Source organism: Sciurus carolinensis, chromosome 10 (genome assembly GCF_902686445.1).
Source record: "Sciurus carolinensis chromosome 10, mSciCar1.2, whole genome shotgun sequence".
NCBI lineage: Eukaryota > Metazoa > Chordata > Mammalia > Rodentia > Sciuridae > Sciurus > Sciurus carolinensis.
In genome coordinates this window covers 7,422,772-7,437,926 of record NC_062222.1, presented here as the reverse complement: position 1 = coordinate 7,437,926, position 15,155 = coordinate 7,422,772, and the positions used below count along the sequence as shown (strand labels likewise).

The 15,155-nt window shown below is 41.4% G+C and overlaps 1 long non-coding RNA gene across 1 annotated transcript in view; it reads right to left on the bottom strand.

The window, feature by feature from the left end:
- Positions 1–1,942: 1,942 nt before the first annotated feature.
- Positions 1,943–15,155, bottom strand: part of LOC124994661 (uncharacterized) — a 37,683-nt gene continuing 24,470 nt past the window's right edge. The window contains exons 2-3 of the long non-coding RNA XR_007110530.1: positions 2,648–2,762; positions 1,943–2,105 (exon numbers count right to left, since the gene is read on the bottom strand). This is a non-coding gene — a long non-coding RNA (uncharacterized LOC124994661). The remainder of the gene's footprint in view (positions 2,106–2,647; positions 2,763–15,155) is intronic.

Here is a 15,155-nt window from a genome sequence, read left to right as displayed (position 1 = left end):
ATGTTCCAGGCACTATATCAAATAATTTATGTATTATTTCTCTTAACCCTCACAAGAATCCTATGAGACAGGTACTATAATTAATGCTCTTTTGCAGTTGAGAAATCTGGAACTCGAAGAGTAGATTGCAAAAATAAGTAGCCTCTCCATCATGCTAGAAAACTACAGCCAGAAATAGCTGGGGTCTTAACTCTGCTTTCCTCCTCTTTTCCAGTCTGGGTCCAATCAAGAGAAAGATGACACATGGTGATTTGAGCAGGAATGTCTAATATAAAGAACCATTAATTACAACTGGAGAGTGGAGTGGCAGGAATTGGCTATAAGAAGGAGAGAGAACTCAAAAGGACATGGGAATAGGAACAGCTATCCACCCTCAGAGCTCTGATACAATGCCCAAGAAGGGATCTCTAACTTCTCCCCAACCTGGGGCTGAAATCCAGACCTCTCTGGAGAAGGCATAGTCGTGGCTCAGTGAATTGCAGAGAAATTACTATGGTGTCATGCTGAGCAAACTTGCCGGAAACCTACTCTCTGGCACTCCACTCTTGAAGGTCCAGAAATCTGTTCAAAGGGAGACATCTCGCTGGAGGGATTCCACCTCAAGAGCACTGTAGGGATTCAACTTGACATGACTGCCATCATCATAAGTTGCAGCCACCATGATTGTCCCAGGGGGACCTGGTCTGTTTCCTCCACTGATTCCCAGCATACTATGAATAGACAAAATCTCCAGAGTGTTACGTGGAGTTTTATGACCCAGACTCTGGTGCCATCAGAGCAGGGACTATGCCTAATGTTCTTGATATTACCTGGAGATAAAGCAGGTACATTGCAGCTTGGATGCAGTCACTTTTGTCCTGACCATGATATCAGATCCATCCTCTGACCCACATTGTGGGGATTCATGGGTCTTGCTACCACACTTCTGCCTGTAAGTCCCCAATAAATTGCACTCTGTGCAATCCTGGATATGTCTGCCTCTCTTAATCTCACTGCACCTGGGGGTTGGTTCTCATACACTGGGACTTGGTTGTACTGAAACAATTACTTGAGAAGAGGTGAAAGAGTATGCTCCTGGCTACCATGCATGACAGGAGCCAGGTGCTAGAGAAGCCACAGGCACTAAGCAGCCTGCCTAGGAAACAAAACCCTTGCCTCTTGCAGTGTCTCTCAAAGCGCCCTTTACTGACAAAGTCTAATACGATGCCAAGAAACAAAGAGAAAATATTCAAAAGGCCCATATCCATTTTCTCAGAGCAGCAATGAAGAGTGAATTTGTCACTGTGAAGCAAAAAATTGATACCTGACACATCCTCCAAGACAAGAATATTACTTAATTCTTTGCTGAGTTGGGTTCCAGGGAAGTTCAATGTTGTAATAAATATCTTCAACCAAATGGCATAGTTTGTCCCGTGAATTCTTCCAGGAAGGATATAAAAGGGTGGTGAACCGGTTATGGGCCTTCGGAGATTCAGAGGCCTGCTGTGGAGAGAAGCAGCACAAGCCATGACACCATCATACGGACACAGGCTGGGAGGGGACCGGGTCTCTCCTCTCGCCTGACCATGTGGGGGCACCATGCGAGCTGACTCTCCAGCGATGGAGCAGCACCCCACAGAAGGACATGCCACCTCAAAAATGTCATGAAGAGAGAGTTCTTCGTAAAACAGAAAACTGCTTGTTATAACCGTGTGTGCAAAAAGTCGGGGTGCGATATTGTAGAGAAACAAATGACTCTACATAGAAATAAAGGTCAGAAGGAAATAATCCCCAAAGCTGTTTTTGTTTTTGTTTTGCTTTTTTAAGGTGGATTCTGAGTAACGTTTTGATCTTCCCATTATTTTTCATATTTTGCAAATTTACTGTAGTGACCATATGCTGGTTATAACTTGGGACAAAACCATTTATTTTTATAATAACAGCAAATATACATGCCATATCCAGCTGTGTCCTGAAGTCTTCCCAGAGCCAAGGTTTGGGATCCAGAATGTGGTCTATAGAATTTCCTACAAAGGATCCAAAACAGTTGTCTAGTTACCTCTGATCCAAGGTGACTGGGACCCAGGAGTCATCTGGTCAGCTGAAATCAGACAGATCATCTACCCCTGTGATTTAAAAAAAAACACACACACCAACATATGTACAAAAAAAAAGAAAAATTGATTTCATTTCTTGAACTTTTAGAATTACCAAAGAGCTATACACATCTGAGTAGGATATAAGAGAAAATCAAATATAAAAAATTAACTGAGGATTGGAATTCAAGCACATCTAAGCAAAACCAGCAGGATCTGAAACACTGGCAACTTGCTTGCCTGAGAATGACTCCTAATCTCCTTTAGCTCTAACAGCAGTTTGGGGGAATCCACAGAACACTGAATTCTCAGATTATACCCATATTTGTTGGAAATTTTTGTTTAAATTCTCCAACACAGAGCAGTGATGTCCCCCCCAAACCACAACTCCTTTTACTCTTAGGAACTCTGCAATTCTCAACTCTGGGACATCCTCGTAAGAGGTGTGGGGCAGCCACATCTAATGACGTAATCGTTTGTAAAGGAAACTACGTAAAGGGAAAGAAATTCAAATATCAAATAGTAAGGATTATACAACGATAGAAAAGCATTCGTCATCTGTGGCCTCCTACCTGGCACATGGTTGGGGGTGGTCAGTCTGAACGGACCACTGGAGGCAGCGGATGACCGGATGAGGTCTAAGGATCTCTTCCGTTGTTGAGCAGAGGTCGGGTGGAACAGGAGCACCTGAGAAGAAGCACTCCGTCAACAGCAGAATACACAGGAGAAAAGCCCAGGAGGAAGACAAGTGCTAAGTGATCCCAGCTGACCAGGAATGTCCTTGCTCCAGCATTGGACGGTCCACACCCTGGGAAGCCCCACAGACAGGGGCACTCCAGGATGCTGGCGACCTCACTGCTCAGACCTGACCAAGATGGGCTTGTTTGGGTATCTACACAAATTCAAGGCTTTAAGGGGCTGAGCCTCATGAACGTTTCAGCAGGTGACAGCCTGTGTACCACTCCCATCTGTGGCCACATCCCAGCTCTTCCGAGGTCTATTCTCATTACCCATCCACAGGGAGGTGGACCCTAGGGGTCCTTCAGATGGGAGATCGGGGAGATCTGGGTATGGTGAAATCCTGGGTCCTGCTGGAAATGTCTGGGAAAAAAGTCACTCTGTCCCTGCATTCACACTGAAGCAGCAGGGCCTGCAGGAGAAGGAGGCCTCCCTCGGTGGGTCTTCCGACTACCTGATAAATCCTAATGAACTCAGAGGCCCACGTGGCTCATTTTTTTTATTAGCGCTCCCTTCAGGAAGCATAATTCGACAAGTGAGTGACTCAGTGATCTAGCCTTCTACTGACTTGCTTCCTTTAAAAGACCGCGAAGGGAGTCCGAACGCGCCGTCTGCACAGTCCTCTCCTGGTTCCCCACCCACTTCCTCTGGTGTTTCCACATCTCTCTCTACCACCCTCTAGCATCCCCAGTAGACCTCCTTCCTCACCCCAGCCGGGTGGTTTTCTTTCCATCCTCTCCTTCTCTGCACAGCATATTTCCTATGTCCCTTAAAGACCAAGCTCCTTTGCACAGAGAGGTAGAAGCAGGGGAGAAGCTGGGTCAGGAATTATGGGATTCTCTCACAGGAGCTTCTGAGGTCGTCTGTGATTTCTGTTCCACTGCAGTCCTGGTGTGGGTGTCTGGCACAGAGACCCACAGCCCGGCACGGCTGAAAAGGACCCCGGAATTCCTGGGCCCACTCCCTTAATTCTAATAAATGAGAAAAACAACGAAGACCCTCAGTAACTCATCTGAGGTTGCAAGGTGTCTTTTCCACGACTCCAGTGGATGACGTTAAGTCCTGTGATCTGTGGTCACTGGAAGGAATGACTGTCAATGCCGTCCAGCCAGGGGTCACGGGAAGCACCCCTGGAGTTGAGTGAGTTGGCATCGAGTGTCGCACAGAGAGAACACGCTGGCAGGACCCGTGGGGAGTGGCAGTGGGAAAGTGTCACGAAGGACTTGGGGTAGACTCAGGGCTGCGGTGGATGATTTGGGGAAGGGATCAAGGAAGTGGGCTTGCCCTGGATTGGGAGCCGTCAGGACGTAGGAGCATCTGAGTAAGTGTTGTCTAGACAGGGAAGTAGAGAGAGATGCTAAAACTAAAACTGGTGAAGAATCCGGAGTTGCCCATAGTGGCCAGAACAAAGGGCCATTTGGATATTTTTGTGGATCAGGCAATGTTTGTATTCTGTGTCCAAACGTGATTCCACAGTGGTCTTGTTTTCTAAGTCTTCACTGTCACAGAGTGGCCTTGACCGATGGTGATGCTCCTGAAGCATCTCTCTCCTTTTTTTTTTTTTTTTTTATAAACCTGCAATATACTTTTTTTTGGGGGGGGTGCACAGGTTCCGCCCATACCCACAATTTCTGCTCGGTGCTCTATTGTCACACGTGACGGTGGGATTTCTTGCTACGTATTTGTACTGTGCACACTAAACAGTACACTTTGTTCAGTAGCATTTCCCAGGGCTTGTCCCCCCACCCGCTCTCCCGCTCCTCCCTCCCCGTCCCTCCCCATCCCTTCCCTCTACTCCCCTGGTCTCCCTTCCATTTTCATGAGATCCCCCCTCCCCACGCACCTTTATTTTCCTTTTGCCTGTCTAGCTTCCACATATGAGAGAAAACATGCCATCTTTCACTTTTTGAGTTTGGCTGATTTCACTTAACATAATTTCCCCAAGTTCCATACAAATGACTGAAAATAACATAACTTCATTTTTCTTTCTGGCTGAGTAAAACTCCACTGTGTATCTATACCACATTTTCCTTATCCTTTCATCCACTGTGGTTTGTCTATTGTGAATGATGCTGCTATAAACAGGGGTATGCAGGTACCACCATAGTATGATGACTGATTCTTCAGGATAAATACCAAGAAGCAGGATGGCGGGTCCTGTGGTGGTTCCGTGCCTAGTCTTTTGAGGAATCTCCAGAATGATTTCCAGAGTGGTTGTACTAAGTTACAATCCCACAAAAAGTGTAAACATGTTCCTTTTTCTCCACCTCCTCTCCAGCATTTGCTATTGCTTGTATTCTTGATGAGAGCCATTCTGACTGGTGTGAGAAGAAATCTGAGTGAAGTTTTAATTTCAATTTTCCTAATTGCTAATGATGCTGAACATTTTTTCATTAATTCCCATTTGTATTTCTTCTTTTGAGAATTGTCTGTTTAATTCATTTTGCCCGTTTATTAATTGGGTTATTTGGGGGAAGTGATAAGTTTTTTTTAATTCTTTAAATATTCTAGATATTAATCATCTGTCAGAAGAGTAGCTAGCAACAATTTTCTCTCATTCTGCAGGTTCACTCTTCACTTTCTGAATTGTTTCCTTTGCTGTGCAAAAGCTTTTGAACTTGATGCCATCCCATATATTAACTCTTAGCATTATTTTCTGAACTTCAGGGGTCCTTTTGAGAAAGTCATTGCCTGTGCCTACATGCTGGAATGCTGATCCTACGTTTTCTTCTAGAAATGGCAAGGTTTCTGATCTAATTCCTATGTTGATCAATTTTGAGTTGATTTTTGTGCAGAGCGGAAGATAAGGGTCTAGTCTCATTCTTCCATATGTGGATAACCAGTTTTCCCAGCGCCATTTGTTAAAAAGGCTGCCTTTTCTCCAGTATATGTTTTTGGCACTTTTATCAAGGATCAGATAACCATATCTGTGTGGATTTGTCTCTGTATCGTCTATTCTTTCCCATTGGTCTATGTGTCTGTTTTTATGCAAATACCATGAGGTTTTTGTGACAATAACTCTGAAATATAATCTGAGGTCAGATATTGTGGTGCCTCCAGCATTGCTTTTTTGGCTTAGAGTTACTTTGGCTATTCTGGATCTTTTATGTCTTCAAAAGAATTTTAGGATTGTTTTCTCTAGTTCTGTGAAGAATGTCAATGGTATTTTGAGGGTGATTGCATTGAATCTGTATAATACTTTTGATAGTATGGCCATTTTAGCAACATTAATTCTTTATATCCATGAATGTGAAAGGTCTTTCCATCTCTTGTGTCTTCTCCAATTTCTTCCTTCAAGGTTCTGTAGTTTTTATTATAGAGGTCTTTCACTTCCTTGGTTAGATTTATTCCTAGGGATTTTATTTTTCCTTTGGCTCTTGTGAATGGGATTGATTTCCTGATTTCTTTCTCAGCATATTTGATATTCCCCTAAATAGGAAAGTCATTGATGTTGTATGCTGGTTTTGTAACCTGCTATTTGGCTGATTTTGTTTATTACTTCTAGCAGTCTTTTGGTGGCATTTTTTTTTTGCATCTTCTACATATAGGATCATATCATCTACAAACAGTGATAATTTTACTTTTTCCTTTTCTATTTTTTATCCCTTTTATTTCCTTCTCTTGCCTAATTGCTCTTGCTAGAATTTCTAGTACCATATTAAATAGGATTGGTGAGAGTAGACATCCTTGACTCATTCCAGATTATAAAAGAAATGCTTTCAGTTTTTCTCCATTTACTGAGTCTGACTTTGGGTTTTTCATATTTAGCCTTTATGATGTTGAAGTATGTTCATTCTATCCCTAATTTATTAGTGTTTTTAATCATGATTGGGTGATGAATTTTACCAAAGTTCCTCTCTGTATCTATTGAGATGACTAAGAAATTTTTGTCCTTAACTCTATTTATATGATGAATTGCACTTATTTTTTAAAATTTTTTTAGTTGTCAATGAATCTTTATTTTATTTATTTATTTATTTATTTATTTATTTATTTATTTATTTATATGTTGTGCTGAGAATCAAACCCACAGTGCCTCACACATGCCAGGCAAGTGCTCTACCACTGAGCCACAACCCCAGCTCTGAGTTCCATTCATGGATTTGCATATGCTAAACCATCTTTGCATCTCCAGGCTCAAACCAGCTTGATCATGATGTACGATCTTCTCAATATGTTGTTGAATATGATTTGCTAATAATTTAAGAAGGATTTTTGCTTCTAAGTTCATCAGAGATATTGGCCTGTAGTTTTCTTCCCTTGATGTGTCCTTATCTGTTTTGTGTGTTTTTTTGAGTGTGTACTGGCTTTGTAGAAAGAATTTGAAAGTGTTCCATTCCTTTCTATTTCATAGAATTATTTGAGGAGTATTGGCATTAGTTCTTCTTTAAAGGTTTGGTAGAATTCAGCTGAGAATCCATCTGATCTGGGCTTTTCTTTGTTAGAGGGCTTTTTATTACAGTTTCTATCTCATTGCTAATTACTAATCCGTTTTGTTTTTCTGTCTTCTTGATTCAATTTCAGCAGTATGTGTCTACAAAAGTATCCATTTCTTCTAGATTTTCTAATTTATGAGAGTATAAATTTTCAAAATAGTCCCTAATGAACCTCTGGATTTCTGTGATGTCTGTGGTGATTTCTCCTTTTTAAATCTCTAATATTATTAATTTGAATTTTCATTATAGTTAGTTTAGCTAAGCCTTATCAATCTTGTTTATCTTTTCAAAGAATCAAGTGTATGTTTCCTTGTATTGTTTTTTTATCTCAATTTCATTGATTTCAGCTTTGACCTTAATTATTTCCCTTTTTCTACTGGTTTTGCAGTTGGTTTGTTCTTCTTTTTCAAGGGCCTTGAGACCTGGGGTTGTGGTTCAGTGGTAGGGTGCTTGCCTAGCATATGCGCGGCCCTGGGTTCAACCCTCAGCACCACATAAAAATAAAATAAAGGTAATGTGTTCATCTACAACTAAAACAAAATATTTTTTAAAAAAAGAATATGTTAAGGACCTTGAGTTGCATCATTAGGTTATTTATTTAGGAACTTTCTGATTTTCTTATGTAGGTACTCAGAGCTACACACTTTTCTCTTAGAACTGACTTCATACAGTCCTAGAGGTTCTGGTAGGTTGTATTACTGTTCTTGTTTGATACTAAGAAAATTTTAATTCCTCCCTTGATTTTTTCTATCATCTGTTCATCAATTTATAAGTTCATTACTCAATCTTCATGAGTTTATATAGTTTCTGTAGGATTTTTGACATTGATTTGTATTTCATTCAATTATGATCTGAGAAAGATGCATGGAATTATATCAGTCTTTTAGTATTCGCTAAGAGTTGCTTTTTGGCCTAAAATATGGTCTATTTGGGAAAATGTTCCAAGAACCACTGAGAAGAAAGTATACTCAGCTGTCATTGGATGAAATACTCTGTAGATGTATACTAAGTCCATTTTATCTACAATATTTTTCAGGTTTGATGAGTCTTTACTGAGTTTATTTCTAGATGACCTATCTGTTAGTGTTGAACTCACCCAGTGTTTTTGTGCTGAGGTCTATCTGAGGGTTTAATTCAAGTACATCTGTTTTATGTAATTAGTTCCACCCACATTTGAGCATACATTATTATTACTATATATTCTTGTTGGATTGTTCCCTTTACTGCTATGAAGTGACCTTGTCTTTTCTGATTTATTTTGGTTTGGGAAGTCTGCTTTGTCAGATATGAGAGTTGCTACTCCCACTTGTTTTTAGGCTCCATTCACATGGTATACCAATTTCCATCTTTTCACTTTCAGCCTGTGACTGTCTGCCTATAAGGTGGGTCTCTTGCAAATAGCATATAGTTGGGTCTTGCTTTTTAATCCATCTGTCAGCTTATTTAATTGGACAGTTGAGACCATTTACATTAAATATTATTATAGAGAGATGTTTATTAATCCCTGCCACTTTGATTTCTTTCTTTTTTTTTAACTGAGAATTGAACCCAGGAGCACTTTACCACTGAGGTAAGTACCCAACCCTTTTGAGACAGGGTCTCACTAAGTTGTCTAGGGCCTCACTAATATCCTGAGGCTGGCTTTGAACTTGCTATCCTCCTGCCTCACCTCTTAAGTCACTGGGATTACTGATTCCTTTCTAATGTTTAATTTGATCTTATTTCTCATTTGCTTAGCTAGTCTTCAAATGATAATTGTTCTTTTGTGAGCTCTGGGGTGTATTTTTGTATTTCTTATATGTGGAGTACTTCTTTAAATAAGTTCTGTAGTATGGGCTTGGTAGTGAGGAATCCTTTTAGTTTCTGCTTATCTTGAAAGGTTTTTATTTCTTTAATTATTTTGAAGGATAGATTTGTTGGATATAGCAATCTTGATAGTTATTTTCTTTCAGGACTTGGAATACATCATTCCAAGTCCTCCTGGCTTTTATAGCTTTTGCTGAGAAATCAGAAATAATTCTGATTGACTTCCTCAGAACGTGACCTGACATTTTTCTCTTGAGGCTATTAAAATTCTATCCTTGTTCTCTGTATTAGGCATTTTAATTATAATGTGTCATGGAGAGTTTCTTTTGATCTTGTTTATTTGGGATTTTGAATTTTTCCTGTATCTGGATGCTCATCTCATTTTCAAGGTTTGGAAATTTATCTGTTATTATTTCCCTGAAGAGGTTATCTGTGCCATTTTCTTGTATCTCCCAACCCTCCTCAATTTCAGTATTTTAAAATTTGATCTCCTAATGTCGTCCCAGAGTTCTGTGTATTCTGGTCATGGGAACTTATTTTCTTTTCATTAATACTCTCCAAATGTTAAAGGTTGGCCACTTTGTTTTCCAGCTCTGAGATTCTGTCTTCATCATCATCTACTCTTATCAGAGAGATTTTCAACTGATCTTTTTATTTTATAAATATATATATCTTTCATTTCCAAGATTTGTTTAATTCTCTGTCAATATCTCTATCTTCTTATTGAATTTCTCATTCATATCCTGTAGTAACCTCATTAATCCATTCAGTTGTTTTTCTGTGTTCTCTTGGAATTCATTGATCATTTTTACAATTATTCTTTTGAATTCTTTATCCAATATTTCATTTACTTCAATTTCTTTTGGTAGATATTTCAGGTGAGTTGCTGGTTAATTATAAACTTCAGAAGGTGTCATGTTACCTCGTTTTATGTATTATTCTGTTGGGTTTTATGCATCCATTGGTATGGATTTTTCTTTCACTCTTATGTTTGGTCTTATGTTTTCACTCTTATGTTTGGACTCGTTTGGCAAGTCCTCTCTTGCCAAACTGTCCTAGAATGATCTATATTGAGACACCCCTCCCCACAGGTGTGGTATCCAGAGCCTTTGTGTAAATTCTGTTTTTGTTGTAGCAGTAGATGCCCATGAACGGGACCTGATGACTCACTCTAGCTATTCCTACATGGAACTTTGTTGTTAGTTTGGATTTTTGTCTCGTCTGTTCTTTGTATTAAAGCATAGCTAAAGTTTTAGTGTCATTAATTTGTGTGTGGAGCAAGGCGAACCATCTTTTGACTGAGTCTAGTTCAACAGCAGAGTCTCTACCCTGTGAACTTGTAGTCCACTGTAGGTTCCAAGCACCTCACAGAAATTAGGGAAACAAACAATAGCAACAGCGAGTTCAAACAATGTACAATCTCAAAATAAATACACAGTTCTTACTATGATGTCTACAACTTTAATTTTTACCACATAAACAGGAATGGTAAGGTCAGCAATTTCCAACAGCAAAAATAATAAAAAACCATGAACTAGAACTGGCATTGAAAAAAACAATAGGTGTTGACTATGTCATCCACAGCAGTAGTAATAGCAATAGCATAAACGGTGGGGACAGGAGTTATATAAACCAATTAGTTCTAAAAACAATAAAAATACAGTTCATTAAGAGAAAAGAGAATGTAATAGGAAGATAGAAGAGAATTTACAATGTTCAAAATGTGAGCAGAGAGAATGCAAAAGAGACATAGCAGATGATGGTTATAAAGAGGAAAAAAATAGGAAAAACAAAGTAAAGGAAGAGAAGAAGGGAGAACAAGAGAATTTGGCTACTAGTGGGAGAAGAAATGAGAGAAAGAGAAACAAGAGAACAAACCATAAAAACAAAAGAAAGCCAAAATTAACAAGCCCAAAAATCTTAATCTTCAAAAGACAAGGCAAGGAAAAATATGTACATTTAAAATGAGAAAAAAATAAGCAAATATGTATATGTATATGTTCCACAAAGAAATGAAAACAGCAAGAACAGCAAAAATAAAAATGGAAAAAAATTCTTAATGAAAAACGAAAGAATCGTCTCCACTGAGATGGTTATGGTTAAAACAGTTGACGAGAATGGATGGTCACTGCATGCAACTGTCCTTTCTTCCATTTCTTCTTGGGCTGTGCATTGAGAGCATAGCCTCAATTTGTGCTGCTCACCAAACTGCCAGTTGTAGCAGCCTAAGACCGAAGACAGCTCTCAGCTTCCCTTCCCACCAATATGAAGGAGGATGAAATGGGATGTACTTTCAGTTAGAGCTTTGTCTGCACAGACCAGATCACTGCACTCCCAGGACGGGACTGCTGCAGAGTTCTGTGAGTGGAGCTCTGGAGCCTGGGACCCGGGTCTAATCAGGACTCAGGGCTTCATTGGGTGGTTTCTGCTGTGGAGAGATTTGATCAGCACACCCCTAGGCCCTGGCAGTTGTCCATCTCAGTCAGGAGTCTGGATCTCAGAGCCTTCCAAGAATTCTACTCATGGGGCAGGCGAGTCAATCATCCACACACAATCTGCTGTGCACAAACGCAGCCTTCCCAGGCTTAGTCCATGAGTGTGTTCACACCTGTCTCTTCAGACTCCAGACCCTCTGCAGCTGTTCATGTGAGCTGACTCAAAGGAGAAGCAAATTGGGCTCCCCCACACTTTCCAACTTGAATCTCCCCAGGTGCAATCTTTGTGCCTGTTTCACTCATGTTTTAGGTACACCCTAGGTCACTTGGTAGGAGCTTGCCAAGACAGTATAGCAATGTTTGCAGTGACCTCCTGCGTCCATAGCAGCAACTGCAGTGTGGCCACTTCAAGATGGCTTCACCTCAGCTCTCCTCAACCCATTGAGAAACACAGAGCACTTTTCAAGCACCAGTGCACAGTGCAGCTTCTGAATAAGCTGAACTCAAGCTGCTTTTCTGATCCACAGGCTTTGCCATGCCAGATCTATCCATTGTGTTTCTCTCTGTGTTCTCCCTCCCTCTGTGCTGAAGCTGTGCCACTACCACTACGGCAACCAACTCAGCTGCAATGTACTCTTTCTTCTTTGTTTAATGTGTCCAAATTTCTGGGTCTCTAAGACACTCTGACAGTCCAGTGTTTTTTTATTTGTTCTTCTTAGTTACACATGACTGTAGAACGTGTTTTGACATACCATATATGCACAAAGCATAACTTCCCATTCTTGTGATTGTACGTGACGTGGAGTTACACCGGTCACGTAGTCACATATGAACACAGGAATGTCACGTCTGATTCATTCTACTCTGACAGTTCAATATGGAGTTTTAGTGAGATCCCTCTTTCATCCACCTGTCTGAGTAGGAGTTCTCCTGCTGATGAATCCCAAGTCACAGAGCACCTAGGAATGCAGCTTCCTCTAGCTGGCCATCTTGAATCTCCTGTGAAGTATTTGTTTCAACAGAGCACCCTCTACGTGGTCATCCAGCTCCTGGATGTTGGGGACTATTTTCTCTTTATCGTGACAGTAAAATACCATCTGCTGAAGCACTTTTAGTGTCCCAGGATTGTTTTAACCTCCATGACCAACCTAGAAGGCAGTTCTCCTATGATTCTCATTCTCACATGAAGAAACAAAGGCTTTGTGAGGTGGGCAATTTGCCCCCTGCCTCGTTAAAACTTCCCAGGGTCTACACTCCGGTCTGACCTGTGACCCTGCCTGGTGTGGCCTTTCCTCAGCTCCGCAGGCAGGGGCTGGACCTAATCCCAAGAGATATGGAACAATTTCACAGTAAATACAATGGAGAGAATGAACGTATTCAAGATCTTCAGGCTGCAGTGAATGACAATCCCAGGATACCAGGATGGAAGGAGAGAACAGATGAAAAACACAACTGTGACATTTTGACCATAAAAACCCTCCTTGGGAATAGACCAATAAAGGGAAAGCTGACTTACTGTTCCTTATCTGGAGAATGACTTTAATGATTTAGAATACTAGTTTCAACTTTACTCTGAGTTTTCAGCATGAATTTAAATCAACCGACAAGGCAGGGGAAGTGAGCAGTGGGTGCCCTGAGCTCACCAGTCAGCATCTCCGTGCAGTCAGAGGGGACAGCAAAACTGTTTGGGGTTTTGTGACAGAAGCTGCAGGTGCCTGGCCCTTAATCAATGACCTCATCATGATGATCAGGAGAGAAATATGGTTATGAAAAGCCTTACAAATGCATTCATTTTTCAGAATCATCTTCAGAGTGGAATGACAGAATGAAATTCAAATTAACAGACAAAGGCCCCCGTTCCCCTGTTCCCACACTCACCCCCACTCCTCCTGGTTTCAGTGGGTGTTCCAGACCCAGAGGAAGAGCAGGTGCTGGACATCGATCTGTGTCTAGAATTAGGAAGAATTCTTCTCTCTAAATTCCAAGGAAGCCAAAATCTTAACATCACCGCTGTGCTACGTCCTGTGCTCAGCTTCATAGATCCAAGTAGTAGCACTGAGATACAAAATGCACTCCGTTCTCAAACTGGAGAAAAGCAGTTCTTTCAGGTGTGGGATGGGAGTGTCAGGAAACTGCTTTGATAGAATAGAGAAATAGGGGTATAAAATGTGCCCTCCAGTCTTACAGCCTTTTTGCTGATTTCACTGTTCACATCCACCTTTCAGGAATCGTCGTTTGACGGTTTTGTGTGCCTCTACTGTGTGACAGGAACAAAGAGTCAGTGAGGAACTGGTTACTGCCCTTTCTCTGTGCAACCCCTGGGACAGTGCTGAAGAGCTGTTTCCTGTTTGGTGATGATTTCAGTGATGGTGATGATAACAGTAACAATGCAGAGCACCACTGTCCACAAGCACAGTGTCAGATATAAAAAAGTCATCCCAAGGAAACCTGTCTTCCTCCAAAAAGTGGATCCACGTTGAGCAACTATCGTGGGGCAAAGACAGTGGTCTGGACTCTGTGAGAAGTATAGGACGTCCATCTCCACCCAGGAGGGCCTGAGATCCCATAAACTCACCCCAAATTGCAGAAATCCCCAGGCTGGCCTTTGGTGTCTCCAGACCTCAGAAATGATAGCTAGACAGTCAAGATTTGGCTTCCAAGTTAGGCTGAAAATTGGCCCAGGAAAGTAGCATGAGACAACAGTGACCGTGTAAATCCTGCTCATTCTCTGGGCCACCGTACCAGGGAAAGTGTGTGCATCCCACATTTTCAAAGCCATGCATCTGATGCAAGGTCACTCCTGAGCCTGCAGGACTGCATCACATGAAAGCCATATGAGCTCGTGCCAGTTCATCCTTCCTAGCACAGAACTTAAGAAAGATGTATCTGTCAGGGAAGTCACCTGACGGTGCCATCAACTAAAGCGACCAGTTCCATTTCAAACTGTTAGTGAGCACTGAGTAAGAGCTGCAGGGTTAAGTGATAAAAAAAAAAAAAAAAAAAAAAAAAACATGGATAATTTCCCAGTTCTTTTCTTTTTGGAGGGTGGTGGAGTTTGGGGGTTGCACCCAGGGCCTCGAGCACCGTAAGCAGGTGAGGTACCACTGAGCTACATCCCCAGCATCTCAGCATCTCCTCAAAAATATCAGCCTCTGGCTATGGGACGGAGTCTTTGCAGATACATAGAGCTGCCTCTGAGCCACTAGGAAAGACAGTGTCCTGTGGTCCCTGGGCCACCTCACACCTCCACCAAGACCCCACCCAGGTTAAGACACCAGCTCTTCCTGTTTCCCAGTCAGTTCACCTCATGCAGAGTCCCTGGCACCCTTAGCCACGCCCTGGCTGGATTCCACATCTGCTCTCCTTCCTTCATCCTGGATGAATGCAGTTTCTTCACGTTTGCCGTTGTAATCACTCTGAAGCCACACAGATGAGGATGGATGTGGATGGATGTGCTATGCTTTGGCATAGCAGAGAGGGATTGGTCCTTGATTAAAACCAGGGTCTCTTAACCTAAGTACCAAAGCAGATGAATCATTACTGACAACTGAGATCAGAATTTTAAGAACCTCCTTGGCAAACCTAGCCTATCAATTACAAGTAGTCAACCACAGGGAAACTAACATTTACTGAGTGCTTACTATTTGGTCCTCTGTTAAGTGCTT